The sequence below is a fragment of the Bombus fervidus genome, chromosome 4, assembly GCF_041682495.2.
Source record: "Bombus fervidus isolate BK054 chromosome 4, iyBomFerv1, whole genome shotgun sequence".
In the NCBI taxonomy this organism is placed as follows: Eukaryota; Metazoa; Arthropoda; class Insecta; order Hymenoptera; family Apidae; genus Bombus; species Bombus fervidus.
This window is the reverse complement of record NC_091520.1, coordinates 19,336,327-19,354,966: the sequence shown is the minus strand read 5'-3', so window position 1 is coordinate 19,354,966 and position 18,640 is coordinate 19,336,327. Positions and strand designations below refer to the sequence as shown.

At 42.1% G+C, this 18,640-nt stretch overlaps 1 protein-coding gene across 2 annotated transcripts in view; it reads left to right on the top strand.

The window, feature by feature from the left end:
• The first annotated feature begins 10,716 nt into the window (after positions 1–10,716).
• The window catches only part of Ich (zinc finger protein ichor), an 11,393-nt gene continuing 3,469 nt past the window's right edge, over positions 10,717–18,640 (top strand). The window contains exon 1 of one of the 2 annotated variants that reach the window (XM_072001536.1): positions 10,717–10,889. The gene's annotated coding sequence lies outside the window, so the exon portion shown is untranslated. Of the gene's footprint in view, positions 10,890–13,879; positions 14,016–18,640 lie in introns of those variants that run through there. The other variant, XM_072001537.1, reaches the window with a different exon arrangement.

The following is an 18,640-nucleotide window of genomic DNA, read 5'->3' as shown; positions in this document are numbered from 1 at the left end:
GTCAGGCGAGCAGCCAGCAAGCGCAGTGAGGCAGGCAGGCAGGCAGGCAGGCAGGCAGGCAGGCAGGTAATCGACCGACCGACCGTAAGAAATCACGCCTCGTAATATTTAGACTCGTACTACTTAACCGTGTAGAAACGTACTGTCGTCGGAAATGACCGATTGTTCATGGCCCTTTTCTTCTCTCTATCTTTCGGCTTACACTCGGAAGAAGATCCTTTTGGGTTCGTTGTACCGACAATAAGGAAGTGCCGGTACGTTTCGCAGGTAGTTCCTTCCCTTCTGGAAAACTTCCGTGTAGTCCACTGCTCCGTACAACAGTACCCGTTGTTCCTTACTTTTTGAAAATTAGCTCAGATTTAGATCTATTAGGATAATCTATTAATATAGGAAAGTAACATTTTCTTTCTGCTTCTAATTATGCTACTTGAATTTTATTGTTATTTTGTAAAATTAACAAACCAGTGAAACGACCGAATAAATATGTTGCGCGTTATAGAAAACAGTATTATACGGTGGTCCACTGCGTATACATATAACTCGTATCAACGTTGTAGATAATTCAGTTTTATTATTATGTATTGAATAAAAATGATTGTAATTAAATTACAAGGCGTAATAAATATGTTAATAACTCTTTCGTAATAAATAATTTAAATACCGTACAATAAAATTTTATTTCTTCTATTTCTTACCATTTCTTTCTATTTCTTTCTATTTCTTTCTATTTCTTTCTATTTCTTCCTTCGTATAAAGTATTCGATCCTTCTATTCGAATATAATATTCGTGTAAATGATACGTAAATTATAAATCCACGTGCAAATATTCCCATCTTATTTCACATTAGCCGACATTGTCCACACATCGTTATAATTTAATTGCGTTATTTGTCATAACGTATATGTACAAATATTTAAGTTAATGTTTCAATTCACATATTCCGTGTTGAACACATAGCATGTATGTATACGAGTATTTAACTTTCGAACGGTAGAAGTATGGTAACGCGACAGATAATTAAATTAGATTAATTAATAAATGTGTAAACGAAACTGGTATATCTCCTACAAAACGAAACGAATGCGACGAAAGAAAAGAAGATTTGAAAATTGAATCACTCTGTTGCCAACGATTAACGTAATTGCTTCTTCGACGATTCGTTTCACGAACGTTTATTAATGAAAATCAAACGATCGTTAAAGGGGCGGGACGGATATGTAATTGGTAAATCAAGGAAACGCTTTTGACGAGTAATTTGCTTGACCTCAGCGAGTTTTATTAGCTGTACCTTGAGGCGCGTGTGAATCGTTGTCTAATCGCTTCGTCGACTGTGCGAGCCGCCTCGGTTTATTTAATCGTTTCCTTGGGAGAACCTTGCTGCGTTGCACGAGCAATGACACGAGGACAACTTATCTATCCTTCGTTCGTTTTTCTGCTTTATTCTTTGTTTTATGGCTTATACTTGCGTTATTATTAATGCAGAGAAATCCCGGTTTCCCTTGTTATACGGCGGTAAGCGCAAAATTACTTACTCGTTGCGATTCGATCGAGATCGCTCGAAGGAATATTTATAAATTATTGGAGAAAGACTTTTTGTTACTTTATCACGGGGTATGCGTTCTTTTCAATTGTTTAACATTTCCCTCGAATTTTAATGTAATTTTCATTTTTAGATGAAGCGTAATTTTTATGTAAAGATACGAGCAATTGGACTGGATACGTGTATCTTGATAATGAAATTTTTAATAGCACTTATACAGCACATACACATAAGGCAAACGTTTAATTTATTTATGAAGTATTTTCCTAATGATTTCATTAAATATGTTACGTTGATTAAGCAAATTATGCACGTTTATGTATGTCTCGGATGTATATACGGAAATTATTTAGGCGCTCCGTAATAAATAATAAAGGTATAAAATAACAAAGGTATAACATAGCTTTTCATGTCGGATCGATAAACTATAAAAAGTAGAAACTGGAATTTTATCAGAGAGAATGAAACGCAGAAAGGCAAAGAAAAAGGCTTTTCATTGGAAAATCGGTCTATGTACGAATACCTTTCGTAGCCACTGTGTACCGTTAAATGTATAAATTTAGGAATATCGATTAATAGAAATTTTAACAGAAATATCGATAGTCAGACAATAATACACGATAACTATTTCTGCATATGTTGGTTAAACATGGCCAAATAACGTGAAAACGACGGTTGTAAATTATCTTTGAAGCATTGAGAAAACACGAGGCAAATCGCGTTAGAACTTTGTAACACGTGCAGGGAAGGATATTTGAGCAATTTTTACCAAGGACCCGAGGTATAGAACGTAACTATTTAAAGTAATCGTCACGCGTGTCGTATTTTCGACACGTGACCATTGTAAATTTTCAACGATTCGTAATAAATACTCTCACCGTCTGTGACACACGTGTCTTGTTCGCGTTGCCACGTTCCTGGTCGTGCTTCGTCCTTACGGACCACGTGTCTTTGGCCAACATCTTGTGCCTAAATGAATTCCACGACAATACATGCAATTCATCATCTCATCTGCACGGGCAGATATCGAACGAATATATTTCGGTCATGCCAATTTCGAATGTCACTTTTTCTCTTCCAATAAAACGAGTACCTTAAGTAGACGAAGAAGATTATTTAACGGAACAAAATTAAGAATCGAAATAATCGTGTTAAATGCGAGCATTCTATGCTTTCGAACAAAATAAGTGGCTTATATCGACGGAAATAAAGAGAATCGACGAGTAACGATGAAAATTGATTATAAATATTCCACTAATTTGACTTTATTCTATATTTGTTATGTGATAAAAGAAAGATTAATTATGATGATACTATGAATTATACGAACATAGCTTTTGACTCTTTTGAACTCGAGGCTCGAATCAAACCCGTCTTAAGATTTCGTTGATCGAGATCATTTTATACCGTATAAAGGATATTCGATTCTTTCTGACAAATTGCAGTATAATGTACGTGTATGCAACTAAACGCGTACACGCGAACAAGCACAGAAGTGGAATTAGAATTAGGTATTCGATAATAATTAATTGTACGATAATGTAACGCGAATTAATAAACCAATATCGTAGATTAACTTAGATCTCTGCCTCTGTTGCCTTATCTGTAAAATGATATAAGCTATTAATTAGAAATATCTTTATATAACATTTGTCACGTAGCCCAATTATTTGGATATTTGCTGTTATTACAACCTTGTTACTCTACGCTGAAAATAGATAGAGAATTTGCTTATTATTTAAGTATTATTACTACCCTTGTATCATAGTTGTAGTCCTGAGCTGTAATCAATCTTAAAAATATTACAATGTTCTCTTTGCAAGTTTCAAAGGTTACGCTTGCTTGAGGATGTGCAAACAACCCTGTACATTGCGCACGAACATTTTGGATTTGCCGATTGTAGGATTTTATTGCTACCAATAAACAAGGTCTTGTGCTGCCGTTTTGCTGACTTTTACAAAGAATCACGAGTGATCCTCACTTAAGCCTCCGTTTCGAACAAACAATTTTAACGTTCGAGAAGATGGTTCGGGAAGAGAGCACCTTGAATGTAATTTCTTTATCCGGTGCATTATAATTGGAACAGATAATAAGAAGAGAGAAATTTACTTGAATTAAATAAGATTTCGTTTTTCTATTAATACGCACCAACTACGTACACCTTCTGTTCGAAGAATCCAGATGAAAACGATTAGGTGTGGGTGGTGTTAGGTATTTTCCATACGATCGAAAAATGTCTGTTATACCTTTACTGGCTCTATATGGCTGTATATGGCTGTATATATCTGTAGCTGTATCAGCGATATTTCCGAAACTTTCTTTCCATTTCCGGCAAGAATGATGATCGAGGAACGGAACGATGCTCGACGAAGCGAGACAGTTGGTAATTCTCTGTGAGTGACCGAGAAGACTCTCACGGTTCGCATACTTTTAAAATAAACTTGGAAACAATTAGGTCGATCTGGTTAGCGATCTTCGCGGAGGAGGAACGCGGTCGAGTGGTACCACTAGTCGCAGTAACGAAAGTGTAACCGACTGGGGCAAAAGTGGGGCCCGGTTCGTTGGAGCCGACGGAAAGGGGCCCCCGACGGTGGGACGCGGCGATCGCTGGTCGTACCGTGTCGCGCGTCCTTGCGTCACGGAAAAACGGAGCCCTCTTCGACCATATGCCTGCCGCGGCCAACACCACCAAGCTTCGACGCCTAATTAATCGAAAGTTAGGCAACAATTACCCATCATGATGCAAATCGCCACGATCCTATTACACGTGACAGCGTGTACGACGTGACAATATCATCGCAGCAACGTGATACATATATACACATTGGCTTTCCTTCCCTTCCATAGGGTGAATAAGAAACCTACTCGTACGATTCGATACGAAATTGGCATAATTTGAATTGACATTGGTGTTTAGTAAGTTCGGCAAAGAAGAAACGCGTGAATATAAGAAATACCAGATAATTAAGGAATTTCTGATGGAAGAAAGATGCGATGTAGGTAAACATTGTCAATGCCGTTGCCAGTGCGAAGACAAATTCTCGACGTTAGGTTTGCGCTTTAAAGGAGGAAAAAAGAACATTGACCTTAGAACCTTTCGCCACCTGGAATTCCGTCAATGACTATATCGATAGGTCTGTTTATAGTATTTTGCGAACTACGGGTTACAATAACGGTAACCCGCTTTTTTTTTTCCTCTTAAAATGCCGGAAAGTTTTGGTTTTTCATCTGTCCGGTATGACCATGACAGTCACGGATTTGTAGGGTAACTGTAAAAGGATTTTCCGTTGAAGGGTTATTTTTTTTTTTTTTTTTTTTCTTCTTTTTTAACATCGACAAAAATTCATACCTAACCCCGATACTGCTTACATTTTGCTTCGTTCGAGAGCGAATGTTCAGTATATTATTGAAAGTTGCGAATAGCGATTTCTCCAACGTGTCACATGATCGTTACATCGCCGATGAATTTGTCATAAGTTTATTGGTTACATGATTTTTTATCTAACATAAATATCTCCGGTGATACTTCCAGTAGAAGATATTTACAATTTCCCATATAGCATATTATTTGATACGAAACGTAGTTTTACTATCGATACGTGCATAACTATACTCGATCTTTCTAGTTTTATACTTTGGTCTTTTAGATACTCGGTCTTATTAATACATCGTATATTAGCCGAACAGAACGCATCTTACCAACGAACACGGGCATGCAATAGCGCTTTGGATGGTTGCAAGAAATGGCCATGACGAGGCATGTGCTGAAAGCGTATGAACATTCCTTTGCTCGTGTTCTTTCAACTTTTCAGAAACTTCACCGTGCATTATTTCCATTGACTACAAGGTTGACTGTTGGAATTGACTGGCTGGAATCCACGACCAGCTAAAAATTAAGCAAATAACGGATAACAATTATGCAAATATCCGAATAGGAGAAAACGATTAGTAGGTATAGACGAGTTCTTGGTGTAGATATCTAATACCTAATACCTAATACATAAACGATATTTTATCCGTTATACGGGAAACATGTAAACATACATTTTTTTTCGATCGATACAGCACTTTTATTTTGTTAAAGAACTTGTAAGAAACGAATAAGATTCGGCATAAAATTATTTTTTCGTTTAATCATCTTCTTCCCCACCATTTTTGACCCAATGTTTTCGAATATTTCTCTTTTAATGAACATTGAATCGTATCTCAAGTTTAATGGAAAATACGAAAAGATCGTTATTTTTATGCATAACTTTTCCTTTCGATTTTATGGTAAACTCGATTCAATTCTTCCATAATTTCTTAAATAACGAGGATATTAGAAATTTCGTTCGTTTGTTCGTTCGTTCGTTCGTTCGTTCGTTCGTTAAAATGAGAGCAAGACAGAAATGAAACGGAGTAAAAGTTGGGAAACTGCAACAGGATTAATCTTACGACGGTGTGAAAACTAGGAGAAGTTTTACAAAGCTAGAGGTACGATTGCATATGTATATCTGTATAAAATGTCAAACTAATTGATTTAAGTTCAAGAACGGTATATTCGAATGTAAAACTTCTTCGATGTAAAATTTCCGTTCTAACGACGATTGTAAAGTTTTAAAGGTAAAGTCTGAATTTTAACAGACTGTCGGAACGAGTGAATTTATGTTAACTGGTTTGTATCGAAAGACAGGAACGCCATTTCATTTCCATTGACGTGACCTGTTTTAAGCTTTAATAATTAAACCGTATCGTTATCCACGTAAACAGTTAAACGGCAACGAATGATCACCGCTCGTCTAAATATAGCGCGTTGGAGGCGCAACAATGCATAACTCGATTACAGTGCAAGAATTACACCTTTGCTATCTTTCTCCCGAGCTGCAGTCATGCATGCATAATGCGTATCTTTGTTTCTGTTGCGCGCCCATGATCGTGGAAAATCCGACGGTCGACCAATCAAACGAGATAAACAGTTTTGTGATAAACTTTCCTATTTAGCCAAGTTTGAGTATTAAGTACACGCTGTGTATCGTTGACTAGTCGATTCGCTGTTCGAGATGCATGAAAAGATCGTTTAGCGCAGCGGACGTAACTTTGAATTCGTAATCTCGAGGCAGAAAACGAAGAGGAAAACTCGAGGAAAGGAAAAAAAAAAAAGAAAAAGAAAATTATTCAAACTCGGGCGTATGGTAAATACGGTAAATACGGTAAATACGGTCATACGCCGTCATAGTCGTTCGCCGGTGCACCGGCAATGGTGCGTACGCGTGAGTTCGATCGTCGATGTATCTGGTGAAGGTGAAAATTACGAAATTCTCGTCTCTGCTAGTTAAATTCAAAACTCGAGCACAGACGCGCTACAGTAAACACGACTACCTCGTTGGTCAATTCGCGTGCTCGACGATGGACGCGAATATAAAATAGGTACGCCATCTATATATGTAGTTCTGGTTCGCCAATTTACACGGATCGTGTTTTTTTTTTTTTTTTTTTTTCGATATTTACACTGGCTCGATAATGATAATTAACGGCGGGACCCTAGTTAAAAGAGGAAGAAGCGTAGATCTTCTATTCGGTTGAATCGCTATTTCGATTTCGACGGCGTATAAACACTCTGTATTCTATTTATCGTATAGCGAGATGAATAGCGACGGCGTTGGGGGTCTGCGCGAGTTATACATATATAATACATATGTATTATCGAGCATACAGTTTATCGCGTTTCCTGCGTAATCCTGTGCTGTTAGAATTGCGTTTGGTTTTGTTCTTCGGCACTCGCACGTTAGAAAAGAAGGAATAAGGTGAAAATAAGAAACTTACACGGATAATTGCTCGTCATTACGGTTCATTTCTCTTTTGACATAATGTACATATACTGTATATATTTCACCGTTTGTCGCATCATCGATAACGTTTCGAATAGTTTGTCTTTGGTAGATTCATCGAACGAAAATCGTTGATAATCGAATCTAGCGAATCACGATGAAAATTGCTTCTGGCGTGGCATCTTAAATATCCTATTGATTCGAATAACTGTATCACGTCTTACTCCATGGTGGATAAATAGGATACGGGGGCACGCGAAGATGATACTGCTTCGTGACGCGTTGACGACTCCGATGCGTGCGTGGGTGAAAAGCGATTGAATCGGAGAAAAAAGGTAGGAGAGTATCCGTTCGTATGGCGAACATTTCTCGCCAATGCTTTCATGATTTCATGATTTTAATTGGAATCGAAGGATATTAATTATGGTGGGATAATTGAACCGGTGTTTGCGTTCGGCAAACAGCCTGGAGGAACAATGTTGTACGAATCAACATACAATAACTTATACCAACGACGTTTCACTCCTGTTGTTCCAATAAGTATATATCGGATTTGCACGATGATTAGGCACGACGAAAATAGACTGTTAAAGTTTTATCGAAACTTGCTGGATGGATATGTAATTTCATATTTTTATGGATCTGATTAAAGAAACGGAATTTATATATATATATATATATATATATATATATATATAGAGAGAGAGAGAGAGAGAGAGAGAGATTTGTCTATATATTTAATTACTTTATTAAAAGAAATTAATTTTTACAAATTACGAGTCACTCTGCTCATGGAGGGTTCGTAACGAAAACTCGACTTCCTTGCAAGCAAACGATACTTTAGAATCATCGATAACGTGTCCGATAATTGTAATTGTTTTAATCTTTTTCAAACAAAACATTCATCATATCGCACATTTGTTGCAATTATATGTGCGTGTAATTATATGTAACAACTCTAACAACTGTATCCAATGAAATTATGAAATTCTGGATTTCGTAACGAGATTGTTGTTTTTATAGAAACGATTAATTTTCATTCGACGATAAATCGAATCTTACGTCAGATCATTACTCGTATGGAGTCTTGTATGAAGCCTAGTTTTTTAACCTTTCTAACAATAGCTTTGCATATATTTAATAATATTCGCGTATCTGCCGCGCAATTGATAAGCCGGGTTTCATACTATTATCTTTAGAACGTTTAAACGAAGATCGTGCGCTTTTTTTAAATTCGTTACACGAACGTATGTATATTTTTTTTAAATAAAGAGACGACCGACTGTTATATGTGCATTTTAATTTCCACCAGATGTATAGGAAAGAAACGGAGTCTAATTCGCGTTGTATCCATCGATTAATCTTCTTTTTCTATATAATAATAAAGACATCGGTAATAAGAAAGTGCACTGACTACGGATATAAATGTGTTTGTTGCGTTTCCATAAACTGATCGCTGGTAAATATCTAGAAGAAAAAAGAGAAAAAGAAAGAGGGGGAAATAAACCGAAGGAACAGAACCAAAGTGTAGAGGTTTTATTTTTTTAATCATTATCAGGTATAATTTAATTTGAACGTTTTGTGTATTTGTGCGTATGTGCGTATCTACGTGTACGTAGGTACATTTGCATCTTACTTGCATGTATGTATCAACTAATAACTAAAAGTATCGGAAATTGATGTTTTTAACGCATTTTGTGGGCTAACAAACAATCATGTTTTTGTATCTGTAAAGAAACACTTGGCTTTACTTTGTTTGCTACCTTCCGTTTTGCATATTATTCTATTAAAAAGACAAAGAGGGAAAACGATTCCGTTAAAAAAAAAAAAAGTTGTGCACCTTCGAGTGATTAGGATCGAAAAGAATCGTACGTTAAGATCTATCCGCGCCCGTATCAAAGTAGTTACTTAGCCGTAATCGGTATCGTTGAAACGTCGTGGCTGATCCGAAATCGAGAAAACTCTTTCGACCAGCTTAGTGGTATTCCGACCTGGCGACGACGTATCGGTGTTACGATACGAGCGATCGCGGAGGGATCGGTGAACAGTGATTTAACACCGGTGGTGTAGGATACACAAAATGGTGTGGTCGAAGGTGGTGGAAGAAGAGCAGCAACGCACAGGAGGAGAATCACGAGGAAGGAGGTAGCAATACGTTCGAAGTGGGGGGTCCATGGCCCCACCTCTCCTTCTCGCCGCACGGTACGCAAGGAGGGCCACTGGAAGTAGGGGCCACTGGAAGTAGGGGCCACTGGAAGTAGGGGCCCCTGTCGGTTGGTACGGCGTAAGACCCCTCGCAGTAAGGGCCCACAGGCCATCCAGTTCGTTTCTTCTTCGCCTACTTTTAGGAATTAGTCGCATCTCGTCCGGCGCCAGACGAGCGAGGCCTCTCTCCTGTTCGTGCTACATCGACAAGGCCTCCCTCCTCTCTCTCTCTTCTTCTTCTTCTTCTTCTTTCTCCTTCTCTCTCTCTCTCTCTCTCTCTCTCTCTCTTTCTTCTCCTCGCCTTCCTAACCCCCCCTCCCTCTTCTCTCTCTCTCACTCTCTCTCTCTCTCTATCTCTTTCTTTCTTTGTCTATTGCTCGTTCTGTCACTGTCTCTCTCTCTCTCTCTCTCTCTCTCTCTCTCTCTCTCTCTCGTTCTCTTCCTCTCTCGCGCGCGCTTGTCTCTGACGTTATCAACCGGAACGTCAGATAGTTCGGAATTGACGAGACACGAGGAATGAGACGCGGAAGAGTTGTTGGATCAACGAACGACGTCAATGTCCTCGTGCGTAAATTTTTGTCGCGACAGTGATCGTATCCGAGTTGGATTTTGCTAGAAGAAACGCGAGATACAGACGTCGTGGTTGAGTGATCGTATTTGATCCGGACTCGTCTTATCGATCCCGGAGCCTGTGACATCGACGCGGAGGATATCGAGCAAGATCGGTGGTGATACAGCGACTGCAAAGACCGTGTAAAGAGAGAAGAGAGGTAGGTGTTCGAACGGAGGCAACGGAGGAGCCGCTGGTCAAGGTCAAGGACCGTATCCCGCGGGAATTCCACTTGGTGATCTATGCCGGAACGCGTACCACGGATTTTTCCACAACTTGCCAGAGGAAGCACGGAGTCAGCCTGGAAGGAAACGCTAGACGATCGAGAAAAACACGAGAGAGAGAAGAAAAGGAAGATCAAAGTTTCATGGTCCTTTCGTGGTTCTTTCGTGGATTTCGGTTTCTTCTCGGAGAATTGGACGATCGATCGGTCGTATATTCGGTGATCTTGTGCCTGACAGATTTCCCTGCGTCGTTCCGTTCCCTCAGAAACACGATAATACGTTTTCGTTTTCGTTTTGTTATTGCTTGTCGGGCCCCGCTTCTCGCCCTTTGCTCGGTGCTGCGTCGCGTGACAGGTGAAGTCTGTACAAGTGATTTGGATGATTCGTCGTCGAGAGAAGCAGACCCACGGGTGAACAGTGTCTCGTTCTCTGGATAGATTTACACGAGCAGGTGGTCCCGAGGACATCAACAATTCCACTCTGGATACCACGCTGCTCATATGTAAGTGGATCGTTAAAATACACGTATTATTTCATCCTTCGTTCGTTCCATCGTTTCCGTCTCTTCCGAATCTTAATTTTTTCTTTTGTAGAAGAAACAGTTTTTCTCTGCAGAACGGCTACTTTTACAGAAAGAATCGCGTGAATTTGGTATTTACGCGTAAAATGGAGGGAAACGGTGTTACACGTGTAAATATCTTTCTTCGAAACGGTTATACGATTAACTGACTGAATCACGGCACAAACTGACAAACTGACACAGTTGCACAATATGGCTGCTCTGTTTGCACAAATTTCGCGCGTATCGTGCCATTCGTAACAAATGATAAGTTCGATGGTGATTTTTCCGCGACAAATTTGAGGAAGCGGGTCGTGAACGTTTTGCGAACGGCGTTGCATTTTTATGAATCGATTCCTGCACAGAATTTCTTGTACCACATACGTCATTCGAGTTACCACGCTTTCTAACGATAGAACCCGTGTCTCGTATTCACGATCGAAGTTGCGAATTCCGGCCGACTTTTTTTTTCCCTCCGCTGCGAAGAAATTCAACGAGTCTCGTTTAACGACCCCGCCGCGTACGAAGGATCGCGTAGGAAATGAAATGGTCGCGAGCTGGTTATCCTTGGACTTTCGCAACGCGGTGAACGATATCGTAAGGAAGGTCAGGTCTACTTGTTTCAATGGACTAGAATTGTTCCGGAACAGCAGGAAGTTGTATAGAGAGTGCTACCGATGCGACCCAGTAAAAAGTCGAAGACACTGGAAATTGAGAAATCGAGCAGTCACGATGCAATGGATCGTCGATTTTATCGCGAGTATACAGTGGAATCTAAGCTGGTTTGAGAACATCGCGATTGAAAAATTATAAAAACTAAGTAATATAAATAAATAACACGAAGTGGCCAGGTTGACGCGAATATGTTGATTTAAATACCGAGTACATTTTATTCGCGGTAATATAATTGTATAACGGTTTATCGATTCGCTTGTATTTGCTATTTAATATATTTGTTATTTATTTAAGAGTTATTTACGAGCTTGTTTCGATAACCGATATAAGCGAGCGAATAATGGGAAATATCGTTATCCTTTGGTTGGTTTCGAGAGGTCGCTCGCAACGTGTCAGTGGGACCTGGCACTAAAACCTAACAGTTAGTAACGGGTACTGGTAACCGTGTCATAAAGGAGGATTCTCCGCGGCGTGAAAACATTTCGGTATTTCCGCGCGGTATGGACCGCGCGTATATTAACCCGGTATATTGAAAATGGGCAAATTTGCAAACAAAGTCGCATCTGTTTGCGCAAAGATCGCTTCTTAAATATCGTTTCCATATATATTTTTCCATCCACATCTGCCGACTATCCGATCTGCGTTCCCATCGTCGTAAAAACGACTTTCTATCTACGACAACGAGGGGAAAACATCTACGGCAATGGTGACTCGTAGACGCAATTTCAGGAATATGAAATTGCAGCTGAATGAATGCCACCGTATATTTAGTTGGGATGTTGTCGGAGCACGCGAAGGGTGTCAAAGTCGTTAGCCGTTGAATAATAACGGGTCGAATGGTAAACCGTTTCTGGGAGTTTGTTTCGCGAGTATCATTGTTGGCGATCTTACGGAGGTGTTGCGATCGCCGGCTAGCCAGACTTTTCGAGTTTCTCGCTCTTTCGAAAACGATCAATCGTATAGCAGGGCCACGTTCGATCCGATCTAGATCGGAGCTAGGGTATAAATTTACGCGACAGTTGCAACGGAATTACGTTGCTCCGAGCAAAGTCTCGCCTATATCTCGGAAAGACAGCAATATCGTCGAGCTATCTCGAGCCAGTGGAACAGCGTCGTCTCTGGCTGTGTTTTGGGAACAGCGAGCTTGTCCTTGACCGAGACCACGAATTTCGACGACCGGTTCGAGGAATGCGCGCGTCGATTTTCCAAGTATAGAAGATATCTGAATCGCGGCCTAATAATAATATAATACACGGACGAAAGCGTAGGACAAGTAGGCCTAGGGGGAAAAAAGAAGACTAGGAAAGCAGCATCTATACGTCTTGCTGGTGGTTGTTTGACATTTAGAAGCCGACACGGCCATTAGGTATTCGGGTACCGACAACCAGGAGGACGTTGGATAGGAAGAAGACTATAGAGACGACGGAGACGGAGGCTGCTCGGTTCGCGGTGAAATTTCTCCGCGGTGACTTGCTTAGTTCTGGCGAGTGGGGGATCGACGTGTTGCCGCGAGGTTGTAGACATCTCGCAAGGCGGTTCGTTGCTCCATGCCGATTCACGATTGGCTCGAGCCAGTGTCAGTGTCAGCACGCCGATTTCTCGCGATATGCTCGTTCTTTCGAGCCGAGATCGACCGAAAGTATTTGGAAAATTCGTTGCAGACAGTCGTGCGCGAAGGAAAATATTCGGCAAAGGGCCTGATTTACGGCAAAGTATCGCGATCCAAAGGTTTGATCTTCCTATACGTCGATGTATATGTAACGGCAATTACGTTAACGCGATGGTGCTCGTCTCCCTTTTTCTCTTCCCCCTTTTCTACCGCCGCGATATCGAAGAAACGATTAATCGCCCTGTTGGCGTTAATAATTTTCCGCCTACGAAACTGGTATTCCACCTGTTCGATTCACGGTTGCACCGAGCCGCCGCAACCTTCGTCTCTTCGTGGATATAAACGATCGTAACCTATCGTAAGTCGGCTTGGAAACTTTCAATGCTGCGCGTCGAGCCTTCCCAGAAGAGGAATCGAGGACGAAGAAAGAGGAAGCGCGTGAAAGAGCAAGCATCGGGAAACACGTCAGAGGCTGTTTTTTTACGAAGGACCAGAAAAACACGAGCGAGTTTGTCGGCGAGAGAGCAGGTCTATTCGGTGTGAGAGAAAAGTGGCGATCGGTGAGAAAAGAGAGAGAATTACGGAGGCGCAGAAAGGGAATGCCGGTGGAGGGACGAGGGAACGAGGGACGAGGGACGAGGAAGGAGGAAGGAGGAAGGAGGAAAGAGGGTGGAGCGAGGAGCGAGGAACGAGGAGCGAGAAGAAAATACTGGCGGAGAAAAGGACGAGAGAATAACAGCGTGGTGGGGCATCGAGCCGGTGGTACCGCCGTGGCTGGAGAGTAGGTCAGTGTACCACGTTAACCGGTATTCCAGCGAGGTAGGGGGGCTTCCGACTCGTCAGTTCCGCAAGCCTCTATAGATACTCGCAGCTCCGTCCACGGTCGCGTCCATGCTCGCCTCGTTCTTCTCATCGGCGAACGTAACTGCTTTGTTCGCTCGGATGTTCGAGTACCGGTACTTTGCCGGGCTTGTTTCATCGTCCAGGCAACTGCCCCCAAAGGATCGGCCTGGCTTCCTTTACAGTACAATAGCAAACAGTTTTTCGTCGATCCGACAGAGATATCGCGATGGTGGTCGGAATTCCGATCGCCCGTTCTGTCCATTTTGACGCGTTTCCCGTCAGCCGTCTCCTTTACCCCTCGAGCTCGTCTTCTTTAACCTTTACCTTAATGGTTACCGCACTTTCTCCGTTGGCAGCACGGTGCCAGGTTGCCTCGCGTACGTTCGTACGCGCCTACTTGCTACCACGCATTTTGATGTCGACGTTCGGCCAAATACCGGAGCAACGTTGAATCGGCCAACGGGGTTCTCTGCAAGAGAACTTGCTTTCAACCTTGAAATCCTGTTCCATCACATGGTCGATAATTATCCAGTTGATGAAGCTTCGCCAGACTTTTGTCATTGTCGTTGGCACGTGCGTGCGTACGTACATGGAAATTAATAACAGCTAGATTTTCTGTGAAACTGACTTGCTCGATTATCGATTTCTCGATCGTCGTCGCGTTATTCTTCGATCAACTAAAAATGCTAAATTAATTATCCACGTTCAGCTCGCTTTTTCCTGTTTCGCGTAATTATACCTATGGCATACCGAACTCTAATCTCCGATACTTATCTCACACTTTGTCGTATCGGTGATACGCGTCCGCTCTCGTGCGATCAAAAATCGTGTGGTCGGTCACGTACGATTGCAGAATCAATCGTATTTAACGGAATACTAACGAGTCGTTACGAGATCCACGAGTCAAAGATAAGGTATTTGCGCCAAGTATGCGAAGCGCTACAAGGGCAGGCGTTACGCTTTTGCCGGCGTTCAAGTCTCCGATTTCGATGCGCGTACAGCCTGCTTTCCGTACACCTATCACCACGAACGAAAGCGATTGACGTTACCCAGGGATTTTACGATAGTTAGTGCTTTTCTCAAACCCACATAGTCGACGCTAATCGGCCAGAGTGCTAACGAACGTTCTAAATATAACCGTGTTTGAATATACCGCTATGATAGATAAAAGATAATACCCTCATTTGTATCTACTTTTAAAACGTATTAACGCGAAAGTCACCGACAAACAGACACGTTATCCTGCATTCCTGCATTCCTCCTGCATGCCAATCCAATTTACCTCTAATGCGACTTCCGCTCCTACAAACGTATCCTCTTTTTCTCTTTCTGCGTAATTTATCCGCCATCGATATCGAATTTTATCGTAAGGATTTCGCGAACCTGCCGAAGGTCCATTTTTCCTTTTTAATCTGTAACGCATTTATTCCGTTGTCCTTTGGCTTCGAACAGACTGTACGGATTGCTAGTGTTCTAAACAAAAAAAAAAAAAAAAAAAAAAAAAGAAAAAAAAAAAGAGAAAGAAGAAAAACGGGAAACTACGGGAAGAGAGGAAATTTCCATACTTTTAAATTACTTTAGAATCGTTACTTTTATCGTCAAGATCGATGGTGATCGGCACGGAATTTCCGTGCGCGTCCAAAAGCGAAAGAACAACGGGGCTTTTACAAGCGAAGCTTGTAATTTCGACCGAATTGAAAAACGCGCACGATCCCTGGTTCGTGGGTTGCACGCGAAAACGTGCAAGCGAGTTTCACGTTTACTGATTTCTGGTTTTCCGTGTTACGAGAAACGGCGTGTCCAACAGTGTGCAGCAGCAGCAGCAGCAGCAGCAGCAGCACGGTATCACAGGAGACAGGAGACGCGTGCACGAGTACGAGCGTGGCACGTTTCTCGTATGTAGGTCACCGTGGGGAGCTGCGATTCGCACGCGCCATTTTTCGCAACGAAAAGGAAAGCCATGGCTCACGCGCCTAGCAAAATCTGACTGGTTTTGCGTAGGCCTCCTCTCCGTCGAGCGCAACGCGTAACGGTGCTTCGACCTACTTCCGTTCCCCACTATACACGCGCTCGGATATAGTTTAGCCGCGTATAGTAGCGCGAACAAGTGCGCCCCTGTCACGTGACCACGCGCGCGCCTCTCGTCCAACCATCGAGAAATTCGAATTCCGAGCGTAAAAATACTTCTAACCTCGGTTATTTTAATCGTTCGTAGAATTGCTGCAACGACCGTTGAACGCCAATTTACGATTATAGGATTCGCGTTTACAACGTTGTCCATATTATAAAAGGTATAACGTGAAAGAGGCACGATTGTTTTTCATGGGATGTTGGCGAGTTAACGGCGTCGTTACGTCCGAAAGAAAATCCGGGGGGTTGTTTGCTGGCCGAAGAGGATAGCGCATCGGCCGGCAAAAGTGGGTCAGCGCGGAAACCGCGGCTCGCACGCACCATTTTTCACAACGAAAAGGAAAGCCATCTGGACAAAATCTAGCCGATTTGCGTAGGCTCGAATCGTGCAGCGGGTTGTAACGGTGCTCCGGCCTACTTCGCTTCGGGTCCCCACTATACGCGAGCGCGAGCGCGGTATAGTTTCGGCGTATAGCGATGGGCACGAGTGGCCGCGGATCAACGTTGCAGCTTCTTCTCGCTTACGCGTGAACGGCCATTTAATAAATTTAATATGTTTGCATCGGCAACGTTTGTTACGAACGGTCCCTTTCGTTATGATACAGAACCGTGGAATTTGTATTTTTAAAGGTGACGTAGAAAATTCGTATCGACGATGCTTCAAACCAGCTGAAACTTTTCTCCATGCGGCTGTATCGTGCCATCGAATAAATTCCGTCGAAATATATTCCATCGAATAAAATCCGAACCGTGAATATATGAAATATACGAAACGACGATTATATACGGAAATATACGATCGAACGACGGTTTAAAACGCGATGTAAAATATATCCGGGGGGTGGACGTACGTATAGAGCAGTATGAGTCGGAAAGTCGGATGGGTCCGCGTAAATCGTTAAAGCCGAATTGGTCGCGCCGCGCGAATACCCGGTGATCCCATTGATAAGTGGCTCACCGAGACATTGTCGTAGGGCCGAAAAAGTGGGACCGTAGTGCGAGCTGTTTTCTCGTGGTTGATCGGCGAGCGGGTCGAGCGGCCTGCTCGCCAGTTCACGCCATTGGATAACGGTACACGGTGAACACGTCACAGCTCCACGAGAGCCCCTGTCCCCTCTGTCGGTCCCCGAAGCAGGCACGTCCAACGCTTGTCTACCGTCGGTTGGCAATCGACAAGGACGGGCTCTAACCGACGCGACGACAAGGACGGACACGGCATGCTGGAGCGAGCTTGGCTTGGGCAGAAACGATGGTAGAAGGGATGTCGGACCTCGTGGTGGGCAGCCGGACTATACGTATGCGTCGACCATTTGCATGATTCCCATGACGTGCTTCTACGGCCACGCGGATGTGTCAATCGGAACGGAGACAGAGGAGGAGAGAGGAAAAGAGAGAGAGAGAGAGAGAGAGAGAGCCGATTCGCATTTTTCGTGGCAGGATACGGGGATCGCGAACTCCTACGAGAAAATGCAAATAAATCTTCCTTTGTGCAATCATCTCACGGCCAGATTTATATATCATTCACAACCGGATACTAGATTATTTAGACTTTTCTATTTGAAGCGAAACCTTGATGTTTTTCCGTCTGTCCTCTTGATTGTAGCATACTTTTTGAAATTAAAGTTAGAAAGGACAGTTTTGTACCTTCTATTCTTAGGAGTCGCGTGATTCGCAAACCTACTTCGCATTGTTTCATTTGTTTGCGTTGGAATTTTCTACCAGCGTCGTCTGCCTTTTCGTGAATGAACGGTTTTTGCCTTCGTTTTTGCGTTTCTCTTCTCTATTTCTCACTCGTGTGGTAGCTAGTTATTCGCAAGACGAAAATGTATTTTTAAACGCGGCAATTTGGTTGGTCGAGTGTACCCAGCCGTAGCTGGCTAGCGTGCCACTAACCTAGTTAACAGGAGCAAGTCTTTCTTCTCGAGAGAAGTGGTATCTGCCTACTTAACTTCGCGATACATGCTGCTATGCTATACGTGTGTATTTATACGCATCAGTATTGCCTACGTTTTACCTGTGGATATGCACGCTACATAGGAATAGTATTGTTTATAGGATATATACGCGCGCGGAAATGAAACACAAAGTAATTGGTTCACCAAACTATTTGTTCCGTTTACCGTATAATCATTGCATTTTCAATCCTTCTTTCTCATATTTTTTTAAGTCAAGAAAAGTACCTGACGTAACGTTAATTTAAAATTCTAATTTCAAAGGTATTCGACGACTGTGCAAACCTGATCAAATTTTCGTTTTTGTAGAAATTATTTCGAATATAAGGTAAAATAGAAACGAGCGATGTTTCGCTGCACGGTGAAATTCTTCTTCTCATTATTATTATTGTTGTTGTTGTTGTTGTTGTTACTATTATTATTATTATTATTATTACTATTAATTCATATCGTTATAAAGGCAAGGTAGAGGAATAGATTTGTTT